At 38.7% G+C, this 26,857-nt stretch overlaps 1 protein-coding gene across 2 annotated transcripts in view; it reads right to left on the reverse strand.

Moving 5' to 3' along the window:
- Positions 1–26,559, reverse strand: part of MAP1B (microtubule-associated protein 1B) — a 58,034-nt gene extending 31,475 nt beyond the window's left edge. For both annotated transcript variants that reach the window (XM_010013769.1, XM_010013768.1), the window contains exon 1: positions 26,460–26,559. The gene's annotated coding sequence lies outside the window, so the exon portion shown is untranslated. The remainder of the gene's footprint in view (positions 1–26,459) is intronic.
- Positions 26,560–26,857: the final 298 nt, after the last annotated feature.

The raw sequence follows: 26,857 nt of genomic DNA on the forward strand, positions 1-26,857 counted from the left end.
AAATATTTAATGTGTCCTGGTGGGAATAATCAATACAATTTTGGCCTGGTCCTTTGTGAAATTGTGAGAAAACTTTAGCATACCATGATTACTTAAACTTTAAGGTCCATTCTTCCCTTCATGTGCATGCTTAACTCCCATTAATGTCGATGAGAGTTATGTGCATACAACAATGAAAGATTAAACTCTTCATTGTTTCAGAGGTGGTGATCAGCCGTTTGCAGCTTCAGGGAAAAACCTCAAGGATATTGCAAGTACTATGGGGAGTTAATCTCATTACACACTACTAATAGCATTTGTGGCAGTGTTTGCTTCTTAAATCAACCATAGGTGACCACCTGGTGCCCTGCAACTGGAAAGCTGTTTCCATAACACATACATGGACCAGGCTCTGCTTAGAAGATTAATCTGTAAGCTGCTATGAATCTATCTCCTGACACTTTCTCCTCCACTGAGAACAACACGTGTTTTTATTTTCAGTTTGAGGTTTGTAAGTCAACAGTAGAGTATTTTTAATTAATTTTAACTACACAAATCCTTTTTTTTTTTTTTTAATTTTTATGTTTTAAGCATTATGGATTCAAATACAAAGGTGTTTAGTTAGGAATGAATATATTGTAATGCTTTTCACACAGGCTTGTCTTCTTGAGTGACCATAATGATCAGCTCCACCTAGTACTTTCCAAAAGTAAAATTGCTGCAGGGTCGGTGTTAATTCAAGACTGCAATCAGAGAAAATAAAGACATCTGCAACAGATAAACTAGTACATCAAAAACCATATGAGCTGTCTTTTGTATCAGTCAGCATTGTCTTGTCTATAGAAGCTATCCATGCTATTCTTAAATATACAGAAACATTTTTAACTAGGTTGACTTGGTGGATACCAATTAAAGCAGCAGAGACATGCTGACTTAAACCAGCTAGTGGCCTAGCCCAAAAAACAGTTCTACTGCAGATTTGAACAGAAAGGCCACCAATCATGGAGCAACTCTTTGCAGGCAAAATCTGAACAATTAAAGCTGGTTTTATCATACAGATTTCATCACACTGTGAAAAAAAATTACCATTGGCAGCCCCTGTTTCTGTATCTGAAATCTAGAAATCTACAAAAATCAAACTTAAGAAAGAGACTTTTTCACACTAGCATTAGAATCAATTCCTCTAGCTTGCACCAAGTTGATGCTTTAGGGTACAAGCAGGGAGAATGGTGATCAACAATTTTTAAACAAATTTCTTTTAATTACTTTCGACAATTAACACCAAGTAGCCTCCAGCAGTAGATTGCCAAGATGAGACCTTAGACAGTTAGAGAACATGCACTGACACATATGTCAAACCTGAATTGCAGAGATGTGTGGCAGAATATTATTAATAGAGCTGATTGACAATATTGACATAGAGAAGTGAGGGCTGCAATTAAAATGGGAGCACTGAAGAAAGAAATGCATGGTACTTTTATTTTGTAAGCTTTAAAAGATGTCTTCTATCTATTGTCCATCTGGGAATTCCATTACGATTGACACTGATAATTTATTAAAAATGGCAGCTTCTGAGCACTACTGGGTGGATCCTGCAGACGTAAAACTTCTGTTTAAATCAGTAGATCTAGAACATTTCAGATTTTTAAGAACGCCAACCCACCTTCTCATTTATAAAGATGGTCCCTCCAAGTCTCTGGCCCCTATCCCCAGCAGGGTCCATGCTTTGTCTGTGCACTGATTGTTCCTGGAAACATACTCCAGAAGATCTTGAATTAGGAGGCTCTTACCTGTAGCCCCAAGGGTCATAATGTTGACATTATCTTCATGCTGTGTTTCCCAAAAATAAAATAATTGGGGATCACAAGAAAACAAACGAAAACAAACAAAATCCAAACAGAAAACCACCAGGTCCTGGGACTTTCTTAAAAGAAGGTGTTATATGGAAAATCCAGGTAACAGGGAAAGAAATCTCAGCTCTCACATAGAAGAGAATGAGGGATTGTGGGATTGTGGTAAATTCAGTAAATAAAAAACAATTTTGTTGAGATTTTGTAAGTATAGATAATATCTCAACAACCAACATCTTCATTTTGATCTAGCTCGTCTCAAAAATTCCTGTAGGGAATTTTTGCCCTCCAAATTCTGCAGAATCTGTGGCAAAAGTGGGCATTTTATAGCATTTGGCAAGACCCCCCTGAAGATCTTTATAAACTTTAGTAGCATGCCCTTGGACAAGCACATACAAGAGGAGACCTACTCCAAGATACCCTGAAGAAGACATCTGGAAAAATCCAGAGAAAAATATTTTCCTGATTCAGATACTACAGTGTAATGTGGTGTGTTTTCTAAGAACAGATGTGTACAGGGTATATGAAGAAAGTCAAGTCCACAAGTAGCATTAGGACCATCAAGTGCTGTACAAATTCAGGCTGAATGTGCCTCAAAGCCACATCCATCTTATGGTGTGCAGTATGCACCAGGTCTGCACATGTAGCAGGAAGCAAGGCAACATCACCTTTGCACAAAGGGTGAGATTCCACTGTGTTCTCCTAAGAAAAAGAGCATTCTATATTGCCTGCATTTCTTAACTTAAAAGATGATTTCTTGAGACCTCCTCTTCCATGAACAGTCATTGCTTAGTTTCGGGGTTTTTTATAATTTTGAGTTGATACATAAAATGACACTTTTATTGAACTTGTAGCCCACACAGGATGAGCTCTGTATCCCATGCTCCTCATTACTACACAATCCTAGCTAGACTGATGAAAATCTCACCCAGCCTCAAGAACTGTGTACCTTCCTCATTTGTAATAGAACAGGCACAACACAACACTGAAATAGACAATTTTTAGGCATCTGGAAAAAATAAATACCCAGTAATAATAAAAAGAGCTATTGGTTACAGTGGTTTTCCCCACAGAAGCCTAGCAGTGTCAGCTGAATCCCATATTCTGCTGCTCAATTTTTAATAGGTCATTGGGCAGAAGTAATTAATTTTTTATGAATGTTTGAGGGAAAACTGGATATGACTGCTGGTAGGCATAGGGTAAGTGATTGTATCTTTACATAAAGAGGTTATTTATTCTTTACATATAGGAAAAGATAAAAAGAAAAACAAATGCATTTATCCTTACACTGAGACTACGCTGCTGGGAACATTCAGCGCTTACCCTAAAGCTGCTTTGCATATACTCAGTTAAAGGAGAGAACCAGAGGAAGACCCATTTACTGATCTGCAAGGCATGGGGAAGGGGGTGGGCAGGTAGAAACCACAGTCACCTCAAAAGGAACAAGTATCGCCCAGACAGGAGAAGGCCTTGTCACTACCTCAGGATAGTTCAAACTGGGAATCCATGAGATCGCATCCCACTTTTAGGACCTATCCTCTGCAATGATGGGCACTGGGCTCTTCTGACATCAGAGAGATTTGCCAAGGTGGGTAAATTTGCTTCCACATCACTTCCAGGAAAAACCTGTTGGGTCAGAACCATGCTTTCCAGTACTTCTTGTGATCACTAACAGGGTAGGAATAAATCAGCTTTAGATTTTGAAACAACATCTCTGCCCCACTCCCTAGCATTCTTTACTTAGCTTGAAGGTCTCAGTAAGATTCCCAGATTTCCAACAGATCTCCCTGCCCTGTTTTCCCCAAATATTGTGATGTGCTTTGTTTTTTCATTTAGAAGACAACAAAGCATAGGCTAGCATCCTACCAAATTCTAAGCATATTGTCAGGCATGAATATTTGACCCTGACACTAATATTTCATATGTTCATCAATGAAACACTTATAATAATAGTTACCATTGAGGGAAATATTTCCTTTTTCACATGCCAGAGAAAGAAAAAAAAAAAAAAAGTCAAAGAATCCCAAGGAAACTGGCACATTTATTTGGAAACTGTCCTTGGCTTGGTTGCTATAAAACAAAAACACAAGTTCTTTGGCACAGCTCTCCCTGTATACACATTTAATCTATTTGTTGTTGGTGAATATTAGCTCTTGATATGCAACTGTAAACATATCTCTGCTGTTCCCTCAGGTCAAAGCATGTGGACTTACATTTAACAGATGTATCATCAAGCCACAGCATGTTTGCTGTTATTTCAACGCATTTATAAAATATCCCATGCCACACTCCTTTGAATGCTATAAATTACTTTCATAATCTGCTTAGGAATACTATGAATTCAGCTGTCATTATAATATTTCACTTAATGCATGAAGCTCTCAGAAACACTTTATAACATTCAACTAAGTCAGACCAGACACTTCTTAAAAATATGAAGGGTTCATTTGTATCTTCAGAGTATGTGTCAGTTTTCAAGCAAGACGAGCTGTATATGCAAACTGTGTTTGGGGAAGAATATATTCATGAGTGTAAAATTAATTAGTAGGTCTGACTTAAAGTTTTAATTACAGTGATACAGTTTGGCCCATCCTGTATCAGAATTTCCTTTCTGCCACTTCTGTATACTAGCATTCCTATATATCAACATACATATAGGATGGTGCTTCATTCTCATTTCTGTGAAAGTTGATAGATGCTAACATTAACATGCCGACTTTCCCTATCCACTCCAAGTATCTCAGCACTTGTCACCCCACCATTGTCAGACTTATTATATGTGCCAGTCTATATCCACATACATGCTCACAGTTACTATAGCAGTGTAATTTTAACCTCCAAGAAAAGTATTTATTGTCTTAGCATCAGATAATGCATTAAACAATAGGTTCATTTCAATTACAGATTGCAGTACATCTTAACAGTTTGTACTGCAGTAAATTCTAGACCTTTCTGAATCACGAAAGATCTTAATTCTGCCTCTGAAAAACTTAATACCAGAGTTTGCCTCTTTCCTTTTGTAAAACCAAGGTCTGAACACCAATCAGAGGAATTGCCACCATTCAGGTGCAGTCTGGCAGCTTGCAAGGGTCTGTCTTCACCAGACAAATCCAGTGCTAGCTACTTGCAGCTCCTGGTGCCTCAGAAAGAAATAGGAAAACAGCAGGCAACCAGATCCCTTAGGAAGGTTTGGCTTTATTACCTTACAAAGAGGCTGAGGTGGCCCCGCACCTTACACTATGGAATTTAATGTCCTTTACACCACCAGCATCACAAAATGTTGATTATGTTTGTGCTAATTCATTGTAAAACCTTCATCCTTTCTTCACTTGTCCCTTTCTCCACTTGTCCTTTATCTCCTTTCTGTCTTAACCGTAATTTTCAGGGGCAAAAAATCTTGTGAGAAGTATGTGAAATGACACAAACATGCAATACAAACATGTAACACAAGAGCAGTACATACTGCCCATATGCCCAGTGTGTATTAGGTGCATGGAGGCCATATATATGTCCAGGACATTTGGCTGCAGTTTCCCTAGTGGATTGGATGTGGGCAGTCCAGCACATCAGGCCACAGCTGTTACTGCTACTTACAACCTGAATAAGTGCCCATGCCTCAGCTGTGTAGAGCTTCCTCCTTCACCCTGCTCCCTGAACAGGCTGGGGACAAGAAGCCTTTGTAAGAATCAGTGTCCCTGATAATAGCCTTACAGTGCATGGAAAACAAAACAATGCTTCTCTGGTAATATTTTTTAAATGGCACTGAATTGTTCCACCCTGTTCAATTTGAAAATTGTGGGGGCAGCAAAACAAACATAAGATTTGAAATATTTCACTTATATATGAGAAATCCTTAATCTAAGGAAAAATACAAAGACATTTTAGGAGAAGGCGAATTTTACTGAAAGGGTATTTTCAATTAGAATATGCTTAACTAAAATCTTTGACCAGCTTTGCAATCTTTATTTTCAGTGACAGATGTCAAAATCCTACTTCTGATTTCCTTTTAACGCTCCTTCCAGCTTAATTCCCTAGTTCCTGGGAACGATTGCTTGCTTTATTCCTGACAAAACCCCTCCAGGCCGCAGGGACTGGGGGTTAGTCCCTGTGTGCCACATTTACATTTGGAGTGAGTGCCATGTTTCACAGCTGCAGCTGTTGGCCTACTGTTTCTGTCATTATTTGCATTTCAAACAGAATCAATGGAAGCAGTGAACTACAAAATAAAGTTTTTCATAGAAAACAAATGCCTTTTATTAATCTGACTCAGCTGCTAAAGTACTGAATCATGGAAAACTCAGTAAGATTGCACAGTCCCTAATGCTGAGTGCCATTTCAGGTGAGATGAACACTATTTTTGTGTCAAAAACTATAATTTAAAAAGGAAAATTCTTGTACAGATGGTGGTAACCTAATTTTCGATAGCTAATCACCTCTCTTGTCCATCTTAAATAGGTTAAAATACAATTCCAGAAACAGTGCAACAGAAAAAACCCTGGGTCTTAATAACTCTTCCTCTTTTTTTTCCCTCAAGAATCTTGTGCTGCTCTACCAAATGTTTCATGTGCTATAGTAGTCTGCATTTCCTAGCTGGCAGTCTGATTTGGATTGATACCTATCTCAGCACTACTCCCATGTCCTTTACATCATGTCTCAGTTGCAAATTAAAAAACCTACTTTGTAGGCTAGTGTCAGATATAATGGAGTAACTGCAGGCAGTGTTGCAAATCAAGATTCTAGAGGGAAATAAAAAAGGCAACAAAGACACAGAGAAGCTGCAACATCCCTAAGCAAACTCCATGGACATTGTCTGTAACACTGGTTGAGCACAGCCCCAATTCATATGCTTCACTGGGGCATGGCAGCACTTCTGCAGGATGTTCCTACTGTGCTAGCATGTCTGCAAGAGAGTAGATCTTCTGTGGGGAGGAGAATGAAGAACACTCTCCCATCTTTATCACAACTAACCACTCCATCCATTCCTGCAGTAAAGGGAGCACTCACTCCTGCTCCTCCTAACAGCCTGGAGTGTAATTTAAAACTATTTTCTCCCCTACTTCCAAACAGCACTACCAGTTCTACCTTCAAACAATATGCATTGTTGCCTCCAAATACTGAAGAACATTTCTGACAAAAAAATAACCCTATTCCCTGGGGAGCAAGGCAGTGGGCGAGCACTAAGAATTGAAATAACCACACTGAGCCTGTGGCTATGACATCAGACCTCTTAAGCTGATGTCTGGAACACTAATAGCAAGAGTACTTTGTTTCATAATGGACCTCTGGGTTCCTCAGTGCACCCTCTGTGTGAATTGTTAGACGTTAGCCCTCCGCTCCACTTTCTTTCCCTTTTTCTTACTCTTCAGACTTGAGACAGGCCTAGACAAATCACCCTTGCAAAACAGTGGCGGCATCAGGGTTATTATTCTGCTTTCCAATCCGTGATGGGAAATGTTCAAAGGATAGCTAGATCCTTAGGGACTCAGCTCATCTCTTTTTGGACACACTTACAGCTGTGGTGACTCAGACACAAAACCAAGGTCCTGTCCACAAAGCATCTCTTGACATATTGCAGAATAGTTTGTGTGTCACAACTGAATTCCTACCATGAAGTAGGGGTTTTTTTCTAAATAAGGTGCTAAGGGAGATACTAAGATACCTGCTCAGTTATTCTCTGGCTAACATATCTGCTAGGTTATGTTATAATTTTCTGGGTGCTGTTAATAAAGCCGTCACATTTGCTCTACAGCTGCACTTCAAAAAAAGCAAAGACTGTTTACTATTTGCATTTCTGTTTGTCAAGTTTTTTAATGAACATTTTGGAAATACTTTATTTTATAACTAGTTGTGCACAAGGTTGTTTGTTCCAGTTATGGCTATTGTGCGTGACTTGTAAGAAAAATAACAGAAGTACTATGGAACATAAGGCATTGTTCTTCCGTACAGAGATAATTTGACTGTGTGTATTTCTCATGCACCATCTATCACAGAGGCTGGAAACAGAAGAAACATCCTAAGTTACACAGAATAAGGGCTGATCCGACTGGCCTTCAGGTAACAGAACTTTTTCCACGGACTTCAGAGGCAGTTGGACAAATTCACTAGAGAGTGATTAAAAACAATAGTCTAGAAAATACGTTTTACAAGATATTTTACACTGCCAAAAATATTTTCACTTGACAATTAGCAATTTCCAGGAAACTTAATGTTTTATGAATTATTACATTCACCACACACCACAATGTGAATCTTCCCATGGCTTTAAGAATAAGTTAATTGTGAGTTGGTTCTTGGTCTAATATTGTGAACTTGGACATTAATTATTCATCCTCTCTCATACAGCTCTATATCCCATCTGCAAGTTACATGGAAATTACCCCCGGCTCAGATTCCACCTAATGTAAATTGGCATAAGCAACAGTGAATTCATAGTTACCCTGTATTTAGCATGTACTTAGCAACAGGCCTAAGAACTTCTACTTGAGAATGTCTTTAGTAACTAAACAGCTCTACCAGATGAGTTGTGGCACATATGTGTGCAGCAGTGGTCCCAGCATAAACTCTCTAGTTTGTCTAATGGATGGACGAAGAGCTGTGGTAAACTGTGTTAAGAAAAATCACCATTTCAGTATAATGCTTAAAACCAACTTAAATGAAAGGTATTTTTCTAATTTTACTAATTTAGCTCCAAGCATCTGCAGATATGTGTGTCCTTTTTTATCTTCTCATTCAAGCTTTACTCCGCAAAATCAGACTAAGAAGGGAAATCAAAAGACAAAGGAAAAGTTTAAAAAACTCCACAAAGTGGCATTTTTTAGATATCTGTAAAAAGACTATGTTAAAACATAAGGAAGTGCTTAAGTCTTTGAAGGATAGGACCTAGCCAAGTCTGTAAATCCACTGAATGAGTCACCAAGGTATGAAGTTCAGAATTAGACCCAACGGTGCAGTGGTATAGTTATTGTGACACTGAAGTTGTTCTAAAAATTTCAGAAGACCATTTCTTGCTTTCCCATCTATTCATGCCATGTATTATCTTCTATTTGTTTCTTATGGTAACATTTAAAATGTATTTTTTAAGAAATATATTTGGGAAGGTGCTAACTGGTTTACAGCATTATCTGTTAACTCACATGTGCCTATTTCTGCAAGTGTATGTGCAAATAATCACCCAGATTGCCACCCTTCTTTGGTTAACAAAGAAAAAGTACCTTCTAGTTTATGTTATTTTCTGCTGTTGAAGATAGTATAAGATCCTTTGTAGTATACCTGTCGAAGCTAGGTTGTAACCTCATTAGAGGAATGGCCCAGGAGTAGATACAAAAGAGATATTTTCAGTTGATTTTTTTTCGTAAGATACTGGTTTTGAGTAGTTTATAATTTGACTATTGTAATTCACTTCCCTTAGAAAAAAAAGCATAGAAAGATAAAAGTCTATTGTATGCTTTTTAAATGAGTAATGGAAGTTCACAAAAACATTGGGGTTTTTTTAGATTTCTAGTGCCCAAACTGGTTTTGTTTCTTCTGCAAACAAAGAAAAAACAAACTCGTGCTTAAAATTATCTCACTCAGCTTAAAAATTTCCTGTGTATCATCTAGTTCTGGCCTTTATAATAATCTGGTGGTCTTTTAGGAAAATTATGTATTTCCTATGCTGACAGGCTTACAGTATTAACTAGGTGGGAAACCCACAAAGGAAGTGAAGCAACGTACGAAATACACAAAGCAGTCCAAGGAAGTGTTGAGAGAAGGTAACAGAGAAAGAGAGCACTGCAGACTGGGAATCCTTATCCATGGAAGAGAATGGGGTTAGCAGCTGCCAGAAGGATCTGAGTCTGGGAGGACCAAGGTTTTCCAAGAGGTCAAGCACACACTAGGCCCAGGGTCCTTGACTCCTGCATCCAGAACAAGGGCACACCTGGATGTTCCACGGGGGGAATGAATTTCCCTCTGTATGCCTTCATTTCTGATAGCATGCATTATGTTGTGGTTTACATAGCCATATGGGCCATATAACTGATGTGACATCAGCAGTTATCTGTAGATATAATGGATTGTAGCAGCACTGACTAGTCATATCTCATAATACGTTGACTATACTGATTTCCTCTGATATTAATGACAAATTTCTTAGCCTTCTTTCTACAGAAATTCAGGATGTAAATCTGCTTAAATGAGGAACAAATGGAAGGCTTGTCTTCCCATCTCTTATGTTTCCTTAGAGATGAAGGGAAATAAAAACTAATACTAAAATCATTTTTGAAAGTGTCTTGTGTCGGCTTTGGCTTTTACGTTGTTTATATAAATTATATGTACACACATAAACTGCTAACTATTTATGCAGAGTAAGCATTCCTGTGCAAGATTAGTAGTAGCGTGTATGATTTCCCACTTGGGGAGTTATTCCCTATTTCTGCATTTTATTACTTTGTTAAAAAATGCAGATTTCTTAGTAATTAAACCAGCCATTTAAAGTTCTGAAGTATGTGACCATGTCAAGATGTGCTGCAATTTATCCCCTGTTATCAGGTTAGTACAGCACAAGTTAGCAAAGGAATGTGATGATTAAAAAACCCACAACAATAAAGAAACATGGTAATGAATTATCTCTCCCCTTACATATTATTATGCTGACAAGTGGTCTGAACAGGTTGTCTGACTAGTGAAAAGACACTCACCTAGTAATAATTTAAAGTTTTAAGCTTTATAAGAATTCTCCTTTAGTACTTGTTAACCTGAAAATGGTGTGAGCACATGCAACATGGAGTGTGTACTGCACTGATTTTCTTTCATGGGAACACAAAAGCAATTTTCAGGTCTGAATTTCAGTATAGGCTATTAATAAGTATTGCCTCCAGGGAGAAAATTATATTACTTTGGAAACAGCAAGATTGCAATTGGGCTGATATAAGGGAAATAACAGGCTTTTTAAAGGTCTAGATTAAACTTTTTTTTTTTTTAAATACCTTTTTCAAGTAACAGTAAAATGAAGACATTATTATTTACTTCAGAGTTTGATAAAAACAACAAAACATTTTCCTTAATAAGGAATAAAGCCTGCTCAGTGAGTCTCTGAGTAGTACCCAGGAAAAGTTACCTCTAGTGTCCCTCATCACCTGCTTTTCCTCTTCTTCTCAGTCAGCATCAGCACAGTTCTCTTCTAGGAGTGGCTGCAGGGTACATGGATGTACCAAGTCTATTACTTTGTAGTGTTCCTGTTTCAAAAGCTATCTCAAAACAAAACTGGAACACCAAAAAAATCTAAGCCTTTTCTCTAACATACAGAGTGATTCTGGAGCTCTTCTCTTGCAGTCTTACCTGGATGATGCTAAATCAGAAATGCAGAAAAGTAGTCAGCAAACTTGGCTCTTATTTTAAAACCTGTGTCAACTTTGGCTTCTTTGATCTGTATGTATCACTGAGAGAGCAAGAAAGCAGCTGGTAGCTGTGAAAACTGATGAGTGTCTGACCAACCCTATCTTAGATGATTGGCCATTCTCATTATATGCTTGAGCCTGGCAGAAGGTACAACCAGATATCACAAGAGGTCTGAGCAGACCATAGTCCCGAGCCCCTGCCCCATGGGGAAGTGACGGGTGGGGAGAAGTGGTGTGCTGGAAAGACCACATTAAAAGGCAGAAAAGCCAGCAAAAAAACCCTCTCTCTCTTCAGGACTTCCGCTAGCAGCAGCCACCAATCAAAAAAAAAAAAACAACAAACAAACCTTGATGGGGTTTTGACAGGAAAATATTGGAAAACTGGACCTAAGTAAATCTAGAGGAATTGAAAGACATTCTTTCAGCCCAATGCGACAACAATACAACAACATTTTATTTCTGCCTTTTTATTCTTTTATAGCCATGAGGGACATCCAGTGATTTCATAGAAGGTGAGTAAAAGCCTTCCAGTCTCTGTTTGCCACTGATCTTCCCCTTGATATATTCCTTGATATATTCCTCAGTCCTATTGTTCCTCCCCTGAGAGCTGCTGTCACTAACACATCACTCCTCCTCTGCCTTAGAGGATGATATCTGCAGCCTCTGAGAAACTGCGCTGATCTATTAATCATTTGGCAGACAACACTCTCATAGGCAATTCCAATAGCAATATCTATCTCAATGACAAAGTATGGCTTTTATGTGTCTGGGTTCCAACCGCATGAATGTAAGTGTTGTGCTGGGCCTCTTTTTTTGACAATGGAAATCACTGACCTAGTGCAAGCTGTGTTTATTATCCATTTGCTTTCAATCAATCAGATGGGTTGACAGAAGTTTTGCCATAAAAAATGGCCTGTATCCTTTGCTGATAAGCATACTGCGTTGGCTGAACTAAGAGAAATAGTAGCAAATACTCAGCTTTCCACATAAGGGGAAAAAAAAAGAAGTTAAAAAATTGGTCTTTGAAATCTGAAGCTGTACTTTAAAAAGGGAATCTCAAACTTAGGTTAAGAACACTGAGAAAGGTCCCTTGCAAGCTGTAGTAGCTCCATACTTTATATTATGGTTGTTTAAATGAGAAAAGTAATCCAGTGAAAATTAAATGAGCAATTTTCATGTGAATGCCTCTGGGCAATATTAAGATTCACAGTACAAAGTGTCATGCTGCTTCGTAATAAATTGGTCTGAACACGGTAGTAAATAACTACTGCCTTTATAATGAAGAAAACATTTTGCATTACCAATGTTTCTGAAACAGGCTGGCTGAACTGATGTTTTCCCTAAATACATAGCTACAGGTTAAACACTCCAGTGTTTTCCAGTGGCAGCATCTATCCTCCTATACTTTGGCAGCAGGCAAAATAACCCTGATTAAATTAATCAGTGTCTTCAGCTGTTGTTGTGCTCATTATCAGCCGTCTGACATTGTATGTTCTGAAGATATATCCTTAAGTGCAATAATGGTAGGCATTGGTTCATTAGCAAGTATGATCAACATGGGTTATCAAAACCATTTTTCATGCATAACAAACAGAGCAAATTACTAAAACAATAAAAGAAATATCTAAGATCTACAGCAGGTCGATCTACATGATTTAATATTTAATTAACATAATTAGAAACAGATTTATAATAACCTAATATTTTCTAAATGAGACCATAGATACTCTGCTGCTTCCTGCAGGAAGCTTGTGCCCTGGTTGGCAGAATGTCAGGTGAAATTAGCTATGCAGTGAAGAAAATGTTATTTTAGATGTGATACACTCCCTTTAGTGTATCACACGGGCTGTGTAATTACAGACACTCACAAATTGTAGTTGATTAGAATGACAAAGTGTCAGCATTGGTGAGACATTTAACCCATGTGTTAAATGAACACAAGTACACTCTTAGGATCATCATCAACATTTAAAAAAAACACCCAAAAATGCAGAGGGATGCTTAAGGAACATGATACCAATATAGTTGTATTTTCCTCCCAAAGATTAAAATAACTATTTAATTTATTTTCTCTGTTGGGGGAAGAGAAATCCTGTGAGTTTTAATATTTTCTTTTGGCAGACAAATGTAAAGGTTGCCATTAGATTCCATTGGAAGCTCCCACTGTCTTCCATGACAGAGTTGCATTATTTTACTTTTTTTCCATAGGAACCATGATAAGTCTTAAGTCCAGCACACTTAATTTTCTGAGGGACTTACACTGAGAGGAGAACTTTTACCAGATGTTAGCAACTGACATGCCTGATGATAGCTGTAAGCTGTGCAAACACACAAGTATTCTTTCTTAAATTAAGAAAACACTGCATACCTAGGGAGAACAGCATAAATAATAACAAATACACAAATAAATAAAATATTTCGTAAATATTTGAACAAATAAATAATGTTGGGGTTGTTCCTGCCTTCACTGGGATCAAGAACAAAATTCTGAGTGATTTCAAAAAATTTTGGATACAAGACTTTTCTTGCTACAAATTCAGTTTATATTTGAAGACTACAGCTAAGAAAAGGGAGGTTAATTTATGCTGAACTAGTCAAATCAGCTGTATTTGCCAGTTTGAGAATACTTTTTTAACGTGGCAATTGTGGTCCTTATTGCATTTCTTGAGATGGCTACACTTAGCGAGCCCAGAGAAGGGCAACAAAACTGGTGAAGGGTCTGGGGAATAAGTCTGATGAGGAACAGCTGAGGGAACTGAGGTTGTTTAGTCTGGAGAAGAGAAGGCTCGGGGGGACCTTATTGCTCTCTACAACTACCTGAAAGAAAGATGGAGTGAGATGGGGGTCAATCTCTTCTCCTAAGTAACAAGTGAAGGACAAGAGGTAACGGCCTCAAGCTGCACCAGGGCAGGTTTAGATTGGATGTTAGGAAAAATTTCTTCACAAAAGGGTGCTCAGGCATTGGAACAGACTGCTCAGGGAAGTGGTGGAATCACCGCCCCTGGAAGTGTTCAAAACCTGCGTAGATGAGGCCCTCAGTGATACGGTTTAGTGGTGTACTTGGCAGTCCTGGGGGTAATTGTTGGACTTCATGATCTTAAAGGTCTTTTCCAGCCTAGCTGATTCTATGTTTCTATGATTCTACAAAGTTACATTACTGTGTAGTTCATAAGACATTAACCTGAAAAATGCAAGTTAAAAAATAGGAATATTTATAACATATAGTATTTTAAACATATATTACAGATATATATAAGGAAAACACACAATAACATAAGTAGCAAACTCAACCACGTACATAAATCCAAATTGCATAAAACTTAGGAAGACAAATGTTTGTTTTCCATACAGGTGCTTTGTGAATCCTCACAAATGAGTATATTTTGCATTTGGTTCCAACATGCTCCCTAGGCGAAAACTGCTTCCCTTGCACAGAGTACTAAGATTAATTGGGGGGGGGGGGGGGGGGGGGGGGGGAAAGACATTCAAGCCTCATGGGAGAAACGGGAAATAAAAAGATCAACAATGACCTGACCATGCAAGCCCATCATGTGGCATTTCCTGCATGGCCACTGTAAATCTGGCTACTTACGTGAGAGTTTAGAAAACTGGACCGCTTCATACTCACCTTTCACATCAAATTTGGGTAACCAGGATAAATGTTATGGAATTAAGCTATCCGAAGTTCTTCCCAGCATAACGGCTGTATTTTCCTCACAGCTACATATTTCTGCTAGGCTTGATCATTTTTAGCCAATGCCTTGATGCGTTTTTTACACTCTACACTGCTGCAAGGGATGGGCAGCTGTCCCTGAACCCAACTCTCTATCAAACCTACGTATCAGATGAGAATAGCAAGGCATAGGAATGCAGCTGCTACTAGAAAGAGTACATAGTCTGTCAGCATTAATCCTTTTTAGTATTCTGCTTCACACCAGAGAGGATTTAATTGTTTCTTAAATGACTCTAGGGCCTCTGAATGAGCAAACCTGTCTAATAGAGCAGACATTTATTTGAAAGAATCTTTGTAATAAATACTGATCTATCATATCCATAAATCATTCTGGAGACACAGCAATCTCTCCTTGCCTAATTAAACTGTGCTAATATGAAAATACGGGCCAGCCCCGTAAGGCACAACAGATCTGCTGGAGTGTGGAAATGCCTGGAAGTCACAAGCTCTGGGAAGAGAGGCTGGGAAGCACACAAACTCTGCCTGCATGCTAATGAACTCCAGCAGATAGTAATCCATACAGATGTAATTTGTATTCTCTTCCATAACTTCAGCCTCAAAGTCTTCTAATTAACTGTCAGCCATGAGATAAGCACGGTGCAGAGGCCAGGATGGCATAGCAGAAGTGACAAAAGGCAGAAGACTCCTCCTTGCCACTTCTCTTCCCCCAGGGTTTGAAGGTTGTGTCAGTCACTAAGAAAGTAATCAAAATGTCATTTACTTCATCTCCCCATAGCATTTTAACTTTTACCCTGTAAGGACCCTGGATTTAGGACCAGCAAGAATGCTTTAGTAATTAGAAGACACACATTTCCACAGACACGCGGCTGCACTTAAAAGCATTTCACTCCCACTTGACATGGGGCTTTGTTAGAGATGACTAACAATATTTCACCAGCTTGGCTTAAGATTTGCACAGGCACTCAGCTCCCTATAGAGGTCTAGGTTTAATGGAAGTCAGCTGATTTACTGCCAACTCCAGCACCGCCCAGCTCACAAGGAAGCCATAGGAGAGAATTGCTGGGCTTTATCTTAAGTAGTGCCACAGCAACCCAGCAGTGCTTCATTTTACTTAGAAAACAGCTCTCTAAAAACATTTCCCTCCAACTCTCTGTAGATGGGATCAACAAATTGCAATTCTTCAACAGCGCTCCAGTGCTGTCCTAACATATAATAGGGTAGATCTGGCAGGACCCTTCTGTTTTCAGTAATATTACTTGTAATTTATACCTGTTAAAAGCAAAATTTGTCAAAGTGGTGTATCATTCACAATTTAAGATAAATTCCTGGCTATTTTTGGGGGTATTTGGGAGCTTTTGTTTGTTGTTTGTGTTGTTTTTTTTACATAAGTGGTAAAAGACAGCTGCTCCCAGCAGCTTTTAGAGGCCTAGTACTTTGCTCACAATCAACTCAGCTGAAAATTATTTGAATGTCCATTTACCAGTATTTGTATATATCGAAAGTTTTTTGTCCTTAGAGGTGTATTGCAGGTATTCAGTTTCATAAAATGGTGGTCACATGGGTTTTTTTTAACGTAACTCAGATCTGAAGAAGTTACACAAATTGGTGAACAGCTAATCTCAGCTTTTCATCTTTAGTGTTATTTTCAAATGAAATCGAGTGATCCCTGCAGTAATTACTTTCTAACATCTGGCTGGTAGCTTATTTGAAGAGAGTTGGTGGCCTCATTTTGAATTCTAATGAAGATCACGCTGCATAAATCACTGATGCTAGTTTCCCTACTGGCACACTTTGCAAAGCAGTCCTCAAAGGGAAGCTGAAGCAAGGAAAAAATAAAAATCAATGTCATTACATCCCTGCAACTGAATAATCCATGTCAAGGACTGTCCAAAGCATCTAAGTGTGACTGCTACTGTCAGTCCTTATGTATTTGAGGGGCAAAGTTAAGGGCTAAACTTCAGGTCTCTTGATTCACCATGTATCACGTGTTCTACAGTCACTTAGAAAGCCATAAGGTTTTTTTCATGGAGTTTCTTTTCCATCCGTGAGAAAGGCAAAATGCCACACAGGGAATATACTTATATGAACAATTATTTTTAGACAGTCAGTACTGAAATGCTTTGTCAAACTATATGCTGCTGTATTCCTATATTCCTAACAGACAGTTACAGCTTAGACTGAAACAGGGGAAAACACACAAGATACACTAAACCTGATAAGTGAATTGGAGTCTACTCGCTTAGATCTCAGGCCTTTTATTCCATCCTGTATTCTAAATTCAACATGGGAGAGGAGGCACTGCTATACTTCTTGGTGTGGTTATATTGCAGCTTCAAAACAGGGGAAGCTCAGGTCTGTTAGAGACATCCTGAAAGTGCAGATCTGTATACATGATCTGTAAGGCTGATTTCCTCAGCTGTATCTACAACATGTGTTAATTCATGCACACATATACCTGTATACACAGTGGTCTTGCTTTTCTCCCTGCTGGCTCTGCAGAGTTAATGTAAAGTTAAGCATTTTCATAAATGACCACTATCTGTGGTCTTCTAACTGAGAAAGGTCTCACCCTGCAGTTTCCTCTGTTGACTGTGAGATTTGAAGTTTGACAAGCTCATTAACAGCTGAGGGATTCATTCTTCACAGTAACAGAGTTGAATTTTCTGAAATTTAAACTCCAAGTAAGTTGTCAGAGCAAAACAGAAAATATGTCTCACATAAGTACTGTGACCTAAAAACAGTACAGAAGTATTGTTTGTATGTGCTCATTTACTGCACAGTATGAGTATGGCCATTGAGAATGCCATCTACTAGTAAAAAAGCATGAGGAAGCATAATTCCATGGCAGACTACTTCCAAAAAAGGGAAAGGGTAAGAAAACATGTTAGTTTGTTTGGGGTTCATTTGGGTTTTGGTTGTGGTTTTTTATTTCTTTTTTAATTGCTCATTTCAAGTTTTTTTTAAATCAAGTAGGTGTAACTGCATGACATTATGCTGAAATTTATGTAGAAACTTCGATGAAAATGAGTTTTGAACCTGAAGTACATTATTACAGCTTAATTTTGTACTGGAAAAGGATAATGTTTGATAGTAGTAACAATTTAAAAGACATTAGAGATAATGAGAAAATATGAATAGAGCCACAACACTGAGATTGCTTGCACTTTCCTATGGTTCCTCTTATTTCACACAATCTCAAAAGTGACTCTCAAGAGTTCTTTAAACATTTGGTGGGAATATTCAGACTTTAGTCTGAATTAGTCCCAAACCTTTGGGATTAAAATCTGAAAAAGCATCAAACTCGGCAGTGGATCTGTTTGTTATTGTGCCATCAGCTATAGCAACCATGTTCCCAAGCTTTACACAGCCAATCTGTAATTTGATTGAAAATAGTCATCTCAGTGGAAAGTATCTGTTCTGCTAACTCCACTTACAAATCAGTAACTGTTGTCATAGTACTGTGACAAGGCAGATCCAAATAAGCTACATCTCTGCTGGTCTGAAAACATCTCTTTTTTTTTCCCCCAGTGTTATTGGTAAGATTTTTTATTGTGTCCAGTCCACACCTAGCCAACGTCATCAGTTAGTCTAGGTTACCTAGACTACCTAATGAAAAATAGTGGGTCTAACCTGGACATAATATTCTCTGAGAGTGTCCTATCTTTGTAAGTAACTCACAGACATGGAAGAATACAGGGAATAATCTTTGGTGGGGTTCAGCAAGGGTTTAAATCTAATTTAATTATTGCCTAGGTTAAGGTAACAATCACTGACAAAGAGACAGCAATCTGCTCAAAAGGAAGACCAACAAGAAAGCTGAAGTGCCAGAAGTAGCATCCAGCATATTTAATACCAGGGGGAAGCCAGAATTATAACAAGGGAAAACTACAAAACATCATTTCTGAGCAAAGCCATCTCTGACCACAGCTTTTTCTTAACTCGTCTCTTACAAAAGTAAACATTCTTTTATTGTTGGCTGTGGTGTGGCTCCAAGAAAAGCAGCAAGCCTGGAAGTGCCAGTACTGACAAGATGCCATTCACATTTTACCACTTAACGACCGTGACTTACTGTGACATAAAGGAAGTCTGCAGGAGGAACAGCGTTGGGAAAAGGAAGAAAAGTACATGTCATCTAGGATGAGCACAGGCTTCTCTGTAGTGTTGAAAACATCTGCTAATATCAAGCCTCAGCATTGCGCTCATTTTAGGGAAGCAGAAGAGAAGAGGACACAATGTTTAAAATAAGCTGAAGAAACAAAAAGGTAAAACGGGAAAATGGGAAAAATAGTCTTGGGCATCAGTGTCACAGAATAAAGCCTCTATGCTTTGTATATGCACAAACTGCCCTTGCAGACACACCAAAGCTGTCTCTGAAAGATGGCAGTAGAGCTCTGCCAACTCAGAGCTATGGTGAAGCTAAATACTGATGTGATGAGATCTCCTGATGGTCTTTTGAGAGGCCCATCACTGCTGAGATCATTCTGCTTTCAGGGACTGAAGTCTGGAACTGCACCTGCATGGGGCTGCACTGCCATGGGTAGGGGTATCAGCCCATCTAGAGCTGGTAGGTAGCTCTACACAAGGCTGCCTTGCACCACCACTCTTTCAATAGCGACAGAAAGCTTTCAGAGTGGCCCCTTCACTTAAAGTCATCCCTGCTTTTCTGTGACTACAAGTCAAGACAAGAAGGGAAAAACTGCTACCATGCCAGGACCTGAACATTGCCCTGGGCTGAACATAGAATGCTATCTACTATGCCCCTGGAAAGCAGCAGGCACTGTGTTAAAACTCATTTGATTCTCAGAGCCCAAAAAGCACAGGAGGACACAGGTAATTTCATAGATTCCCAGCTACCTCCAACATCAGCAGGGAAAAAGACTCAAGTTTGGAATGGACTGATAGCTAGGTTAGCATCAACTCTGTGAATACCTAACATGCTCTGTGAAATTAAAAGATAGTAGAAGATGTCTAAAATAAAGTAAATCTTTAAGTCTCTTCCAGATTCTCTGCAAAAAACTGATTCCTTGGCCTGGAATTTGTTTTCAGTTTAAACTAATTTAATTACAAAGGGAGCACACAGGCCCTGAGACAATCCAGAAGTCAAAACTGCACCTTTTTATGTAAGTATGGCTCTAATGGATGATGGTACTATACTGTTCAATGCACTCACTAGTAGGTCTACACAGTTTAAGGGAATCTGAATGCTTTTTATCTGCTCTTTCCTGATTACTGTCTATAAATGGTGTGGAGAACCCACACCCATTAGCATAGCCCAGTAAGTGGGTTTCCCCCACTCAACAGCTCCTCCTAACAATTTAATACTATCAGATCCTCCTATTCAACACAAAATGAGAATGTTGTCAAAGTCTCCCTCCACATGATAATCCCCTGCTTGACATACAATGACATTATCCCACCAAAGCTAGAGAGAAATTGTAATTCTTGTTGTAATTATAGGCTTTAATAGGTATAGGGGGTTGTTAGGTGCACAGCAACTATTCCCAGTAGGAACTCTTCAGGAATACAATTGCTGCAGCCAAACTGTTTATGCAGCTGAGACACTGCTATGATCAAAAGGGTCCACCTTAAATACTTAAATAATATACCATCACCATTTGGATTTCTTTTTGATGACTCCATGTCTTCCTTGTGTTATGTTGAAAGGTGGTATGTTTTTCATTTGATCCAGTAATTCATTGTAGGACACAATAAAAAAAACAGCCCACCATTTCAAGCTTGTTTATATGTAGTGGATTGAACTGTAAAGCATTCTGTTACAATTATTAAAAAAGTGGGCAGGAAGATTAAAATCTATGATATTGCTAGGCAATGTTAAATGTATAAAAACCTAATTAGTATTGAAAAATATTTAAATCTTCTAAGCCTAATGAACTTCTAGAACCTGAGCTTCACAGCTAGCGATCGTAAGTTTTAAAAATCCAGTAGTGTTAGACAAATGATTACGAGTAATGCCATTAAATTATTAGCTTGCGACAAGCATAAAATCCTATCCAGAGATACGCTTGAAGGCATTGGCTTCTGTATCTACTTAAAGTACTGGTCATATAGAAAATGATTCTTTATTAATTTTTTTCAGTTTGTCTAAACTCCATGCAGATTCTAGAAGACCAAAGGCATGGACTGAGGTTCAGAAACCATACTGGATGGTCATAATACCCTTGCCATGATGTGCACTGAGTGTTTCAAAGCCCCGAGATCAGAAGCAAACCTGCTCTAGTTGGGCTCACTTCTCAAGGATCTGTCACACTTCATTCACATTTATTTCCCAGTTCAACAATGGTGCCAGCAAAAAAAGATGACTTGAACATAAAAAATGAAAGCAAGGCTTCCCTCTTCTCTGTTTTAGTATTTTTCTAGTCTGTTTTGTCTGTCCTATGTGTCTGGGACAGTGTTCATGACACCAATTTCCTCACACCTACAGTGAACCAGGAAACTCCAGTCCTTACCTGGTAAGTCTTTGAAAGTAACAGAAAATTCAAACAATTAAAAAGTCTTAACAAAATTCTGAGAAAAGGTTGCCCATGACAACCAGAAGCTAGATTAAAAAATGGCAATGATGTTCTGGTTACATATTTATTATAAATCCATGATGGAAGAGATGAGAATTAGGTCATCTGTAAATAGTACTGGGCAAGAGTCAAAAATAAAATACTGTTTAAGTCTTCAGTTTCAGATGTTCCACAGACAAAATATTAGGAAAGAAAGATTGAAGAGTCTCATAAGGAACAAATTAAGAATTATAATTCTGTAAAGTTTTGTTGAATAACCTTTAACAAAATAACCTTAGGAATATACCATTAGGTATGCTGAATTAAAACGGAATGGGAATTCGAATTTCATAACAGAGTTGAAATTCTGTCATTATCCACAACTAACTTAATCCCATGCCTCTGGTAGCTGCCTCACACAGGTCAAAAACTTGTTTTCATGAAAGAGGGGCTATTCTAACCCACTGAAGTTATTGTATGTACTTGTGATGCAAGGCACTTACAAATAACCTCTCAGTCATTTTGCTGATTCATGCTAATATCTTAGCATCAGCAGGTACTGATGTTTTGGCAGCAATGTAAATTCATGCTAATTTTCTTTGAGATCACTCCTAAAAAAGCAGAAATGGAAGTCAGTGCCAGAATGATTGTCACATAAGTGCAACAATTTATTCACTGAAGAAAAAGTCACTTATTAGCCCATCTCTGGAATTTTGATTAGTACTAAGAAAGGAAGGCTTTGACAATTCATGTATCCGAATATGTAGGCAGTTGCACTGTAACCCTTTCCTGAGCCACCAAAATCCTAACATATCCCACAAAAAAAGCTGGCAAATGGATGAGAGTGGAGTGTGTGCCCCCAAGCTGATTGCCACCTGGAAAGACATGGGAGTTCCCCAGCCTCACACTGCTGGGCAGCTCCAGTGCTGCAGCCCTGCGGGGACACCATTCACTGTCACAGCAGCCTGAGTCAGCTCAATTCCCTATTCAAGTCCTGTTCTGACTCCATTTTCTTTCTTCCAAGGCACAAATACTTCAAGACAGAAAACAAGTCTGGTAGCCAACTAAAATTAACTTCTCCAATGAGCTAAAATGACTTCACTCGATAGCTATTTCAACTATCACAGTCTCTAATAGCTAAAGAATTATATTTATAGGATGTCCCTAAATGCATATACCAGACTACTTTAGATTTTATGTGAATTGAACTCCAAGGCAGTTAATGATACCAGCTGAGAAATCCAGTCTTGACTTTTCTTTTGTTTTAACTAATAGGCTTTGCTCAAGTACCTATGCCCTCTTATTTGATAAATTTTGATGAACTGGTTTTCAGTAGGATAGCAGTAAACCCATGTCCCTTAGGGTTTTACCAGCAACTCCACAAGCTCACACTGTGAACTACTAGGTGTGACATTAACTGGGTTTAGAACTTGGGTGGGCCTTGATGACCAGAATTCCCAGATCCAAAACTTCTCCACAGGATATCGACAGTTTAAAATGGTAACTAGTGAAATGGGAACTTCCAGAATGAAAACTGTTAAGGCTTTTTGGAGTTAATGACCATTTCAGAGACCAAAGGCCTTCTTTAGGAAGCCTGAAGTAGGCAAGCCCACTGCTGCTGCAGATGTAGGTGGCTGCTGAGGGGACACCAAACGTGTTTTGCACTTTGCCAAGGTCCCCTCTGGCCACAGGCGCTGGGGGAAATGAAGTCTTGGGCACAGGTAAGGAAGGACTCAAGCCACTATAGTCACCAGCTGCTGACTTAGGGGCAACAGGAGACCTCCTGGTACTGCTCAGGTAGGAAACATGTCTTGCACAGATACGCGTTCTTCACAACAACAGGACAAAGTAACCACAGTGCATTGCTTAGGAGGTATTTCTTAGAAGGTTAGAGGTGACTAACTACCAAACAGCTATTTAAATAAAATGCATTTAATCTAGACAAGGGCTTGAATACACACCAATGCAACAGTCAAGTGTCCCCAGGAGGAAGCTGAGGGACAAAGCAGCAGGTGTCTTGCAGAAAGGCCCTCAATGGCTTCACCCTCTCAACCCCAAAACCCATTTACTTGGTCTTTTGTGAAGCTGCTTTATGCAGCTGAAACTTTAATTAAGAAAAGACTGGTAGGTACAGCTGCAGTTTCAGATACAGCTGCAGTTTCAACAGAGCTCTTCCCAAGACTCCACTTGCTCTCCCTCTCCATCAAATACACAGTTCATTTTCCACCATGCACATGTTACAATTCATTGTTTGAATCTTTATCCTCATGATGTTAACATAAGATGAAAGTTATCAGTACATGACAGAGAACAGAGGCAAGCACTGGAGTACCCATTTTAAGTCATGTTGCTAGTTGTCGTGGCAACCAGTTAATAAGGTCTGTTACTCATTTTTTCAGCAGCACCCAACTTTTCTGCAAGATGTGGTATTACTAAGGAGTCTGCTAACTCAGCTGCTTTACAAGGTATCAGAAAAGAACTGCTGGCATTTCTGTTCTGAATCTTATTTTTCAGGAGTTACAAATCATTCGTAAATTGCCCAGCAGCTGAATGTAGCATTCATAAACACCACTGTGACAATTCATTCACTTGAAAAGAGCACAAAAACAGTGTTAGGATGCTCCCTGCAGTATCAATATGTACATTGCTTTTCACTACACAGGAGAAGGGTTAGACCTTGAATTCCTCAATTGAAAACACATAAATGCTTTGACAGATATTCTCTCACATGCTTCTCTTTTGACATTGCAGGCATATGGCACAGGAACAGGCTTGGTCCCACTTCCTCCCAGCTTCCTCTTTGAGAAAGCATCCTACTCTTCACATTGCCGCTGTGCGTATCCTCGAGCTACTCTGAGAAGCACACAAGCATGTACTGAGCCAGCACTGCAATTACCATAATTAAACATCATAATCAAATAGGCTTCAGTCAGCAGTCAGACCTAACTACATAAGGAGCTCAGCAGACATACTAGATGACTCTAACCCTTCCTCAAGAGCAAATTGTCCCTATCTTTGTGAGATGCACAAAGAGTTCGTTCTCAAAGGACTGGGAAAAAGGCTGTTTAATTACATCCCACAGACTACTCCATCACCTTGGATGAATACTTTCCTTGGACAAAAGGTCACCTAGTTACCTAAATTCTGCAGAATTTCTGAGTTCAGGACCATAAGGGGATACATACTTACAGTCATCAGTTTTGTACAAACATTGACCATTTCACTGCTTAAATAGTCAATATTTGGGTGTTGTAACAGAAATTAAACATTCTGAAGTTTTATTAATAGCATCAAAACTCCCTTCTCCCTGTCAAACATTAGAGATGATCAAGGGAGCCTCATGCAGGTTCAACATCAGAGAACCGCAATGAGAAACTAAAACAGATGATCCTCTGATCCGGGCAGTGGGATTCTGGAGGTGCCATTGGGCTTCCCCCCAAAATTTTAGACAAGAAATTGATCAAAAGGGCTAGCTTTATTCCTGGATGTTCTCTCTATCTATTAAGTTTCAGGCTCCCTCAGTGCTTTTCAACATAGATGTTGGCAGTTTATTGTTTAAAGATTGAGCACTGGTGAAAAACACATTCATTACTGCTTGTCACAGAGATGTTGATGAATCCCAGTCTCATGCAATTAAGCTGTAATTCAACACAATGACTAAACAAGCAAGTCTAGACAAACAAGGAAAAAGAAAAAGAATCAAACCAAAATACAATTCCTAGAGAAAAATTCCTGGAGGATTCTACAATCATTCTGTTGAAAAAAGAGGTTCATAATCTTACTTTATTTGCCATATGAAAGCTGAGTATTTGTTACATTTTAATTCATGCAGTGGTATCAGGATGTATCATCTAAACAAGACAGCAAAAAATTAGACATGCTGGAATATTTTTGCTAAAGGAGAAGCTCAGGATCTTTTTTTCTCTATGAATTTTAAGTAAAACACATACATGTTGAAAATGGAATGCATTGTATCTTGCTTTCCTTATAGTCTGCTAATTTGACTTACTATTTACCTTCCCTGTAAAACTAAGCAGCTAGTGTCACTGAGAAGTTAAATTGGCTTCATGACATATGAACTGAAACAAAAATTATGTATACTAGGCCTGAGTTTACTTCCATGTGTATCAAGAGCTACATCTCTTAACTAAATCTTCACACTGTGTATTGTTATGTTGGTTCTGTTCAAAACAGGAGAAGAACTGTAGAGTTTTTGGTTGTTTTATTTTTTTTCCTTACCTCTGGCAATGTTTTATTCTCTAAAGACATGGGAAGATATGGCAAGAACTGCTATAACCTATGCTGAAAGAGGAAGAATTAGTTACACAAGACATTTTGGTACGTTATTCAAAATCATCAGGTCAATGCTGTCATGCTAGCAAGACATCAGGATCTCTTTACCAACAGAGTGTAGCAACTGACCTCAGGAATGTGACACAGTAGCATAATACAACATTTCATAGCCTCTTTTCACCACACTTAAGTACCATCTTCAGGAGCATCTGTTATAATACTCATCAGTACTGGGTTGTACTAGTCAATGTGCACATGGCCACAATCATTTGAATGAAAACAACCTCTGCTCCTTTGAGAAGGTTATATGTTTTTATGTGAAAACTGTGATCAATTCCACCCATGCTCACCCAGTGTTTGTGTTAAAGTAATGAGATGTTAGAAAACTTACCAAACACTTGATTCCCACGCAACCAGAACATAATCAATTTTACACTTCACAAAATCGATTTTTTTTTAATTCTGCATTATTGTATGAATCCTCTAAAGGAAGGATAGGCTTCAAGAAAAGGCAGCAAAAGAAAATTAGTCTTATGAGCCCTGTAAATTTCTGATTTCCTCATACAAGCCAAAGAAAGTTCCTGAGTCAAGGCAGACCCTCCACGCCTCAGGTACTCACAAATGAAAGTGAGCCATATAATTCCAAAATATTTATCAATTCTACACTTAAAGAAAAGAAAGAAACCAAACAAACAAAACAAAGAATGAAACAAAACAAACCCCCCCAACATTTGTCAAACACTTCCAAAAAACTCACCTCGAACTTCAGGAGAGAATCGAGCTGAATGGCGAGACACAAAAAGTTTCAGTTCTTGGTCCAGGTTGCAGTCAACCAAGTTTGTGTCCCATGATCGGATTCCTAAAATTCAAAATACAACACACACTGTTTTTGGAAGTTTCAACTGACTATTTCTCTATTTGCATTCATGCTATTTGCATTTTTTTAATTTGCATATTTTTAAATTGCAAAACCAGCTTCTTTCCCTTTCAAGGCTCATAGTTATTTTTTGGAAAGCGCTGAGTGCTCAGAAGGAGCACTCTGGACAGGTATCTATCACAGGCAAGAGGAAACCTGCTTTTCCAAAGGGTGACAATCCTTCAAGGCCCCATCTTTAGGACTGCTGGGCCCCTATCCTAGTAGCCACATAATGTCCC

The sequence above is a fragment of the Nestor notabilis genome, unplaced genomic scaffold (genome assembly GCF_000696875.1).
Source record: "Nestor notabilis isolate BGI_N333 unplaced genomic scaffold, ASM69687v1 scaffold8654, whole genome shotgun sequence".
Taxonomy (NCBI): Eukaryota; Metazoa; Chordata; class Aves; order Psittaciformes; family Psittacidae; genus Nestor; species Nestor notabilis.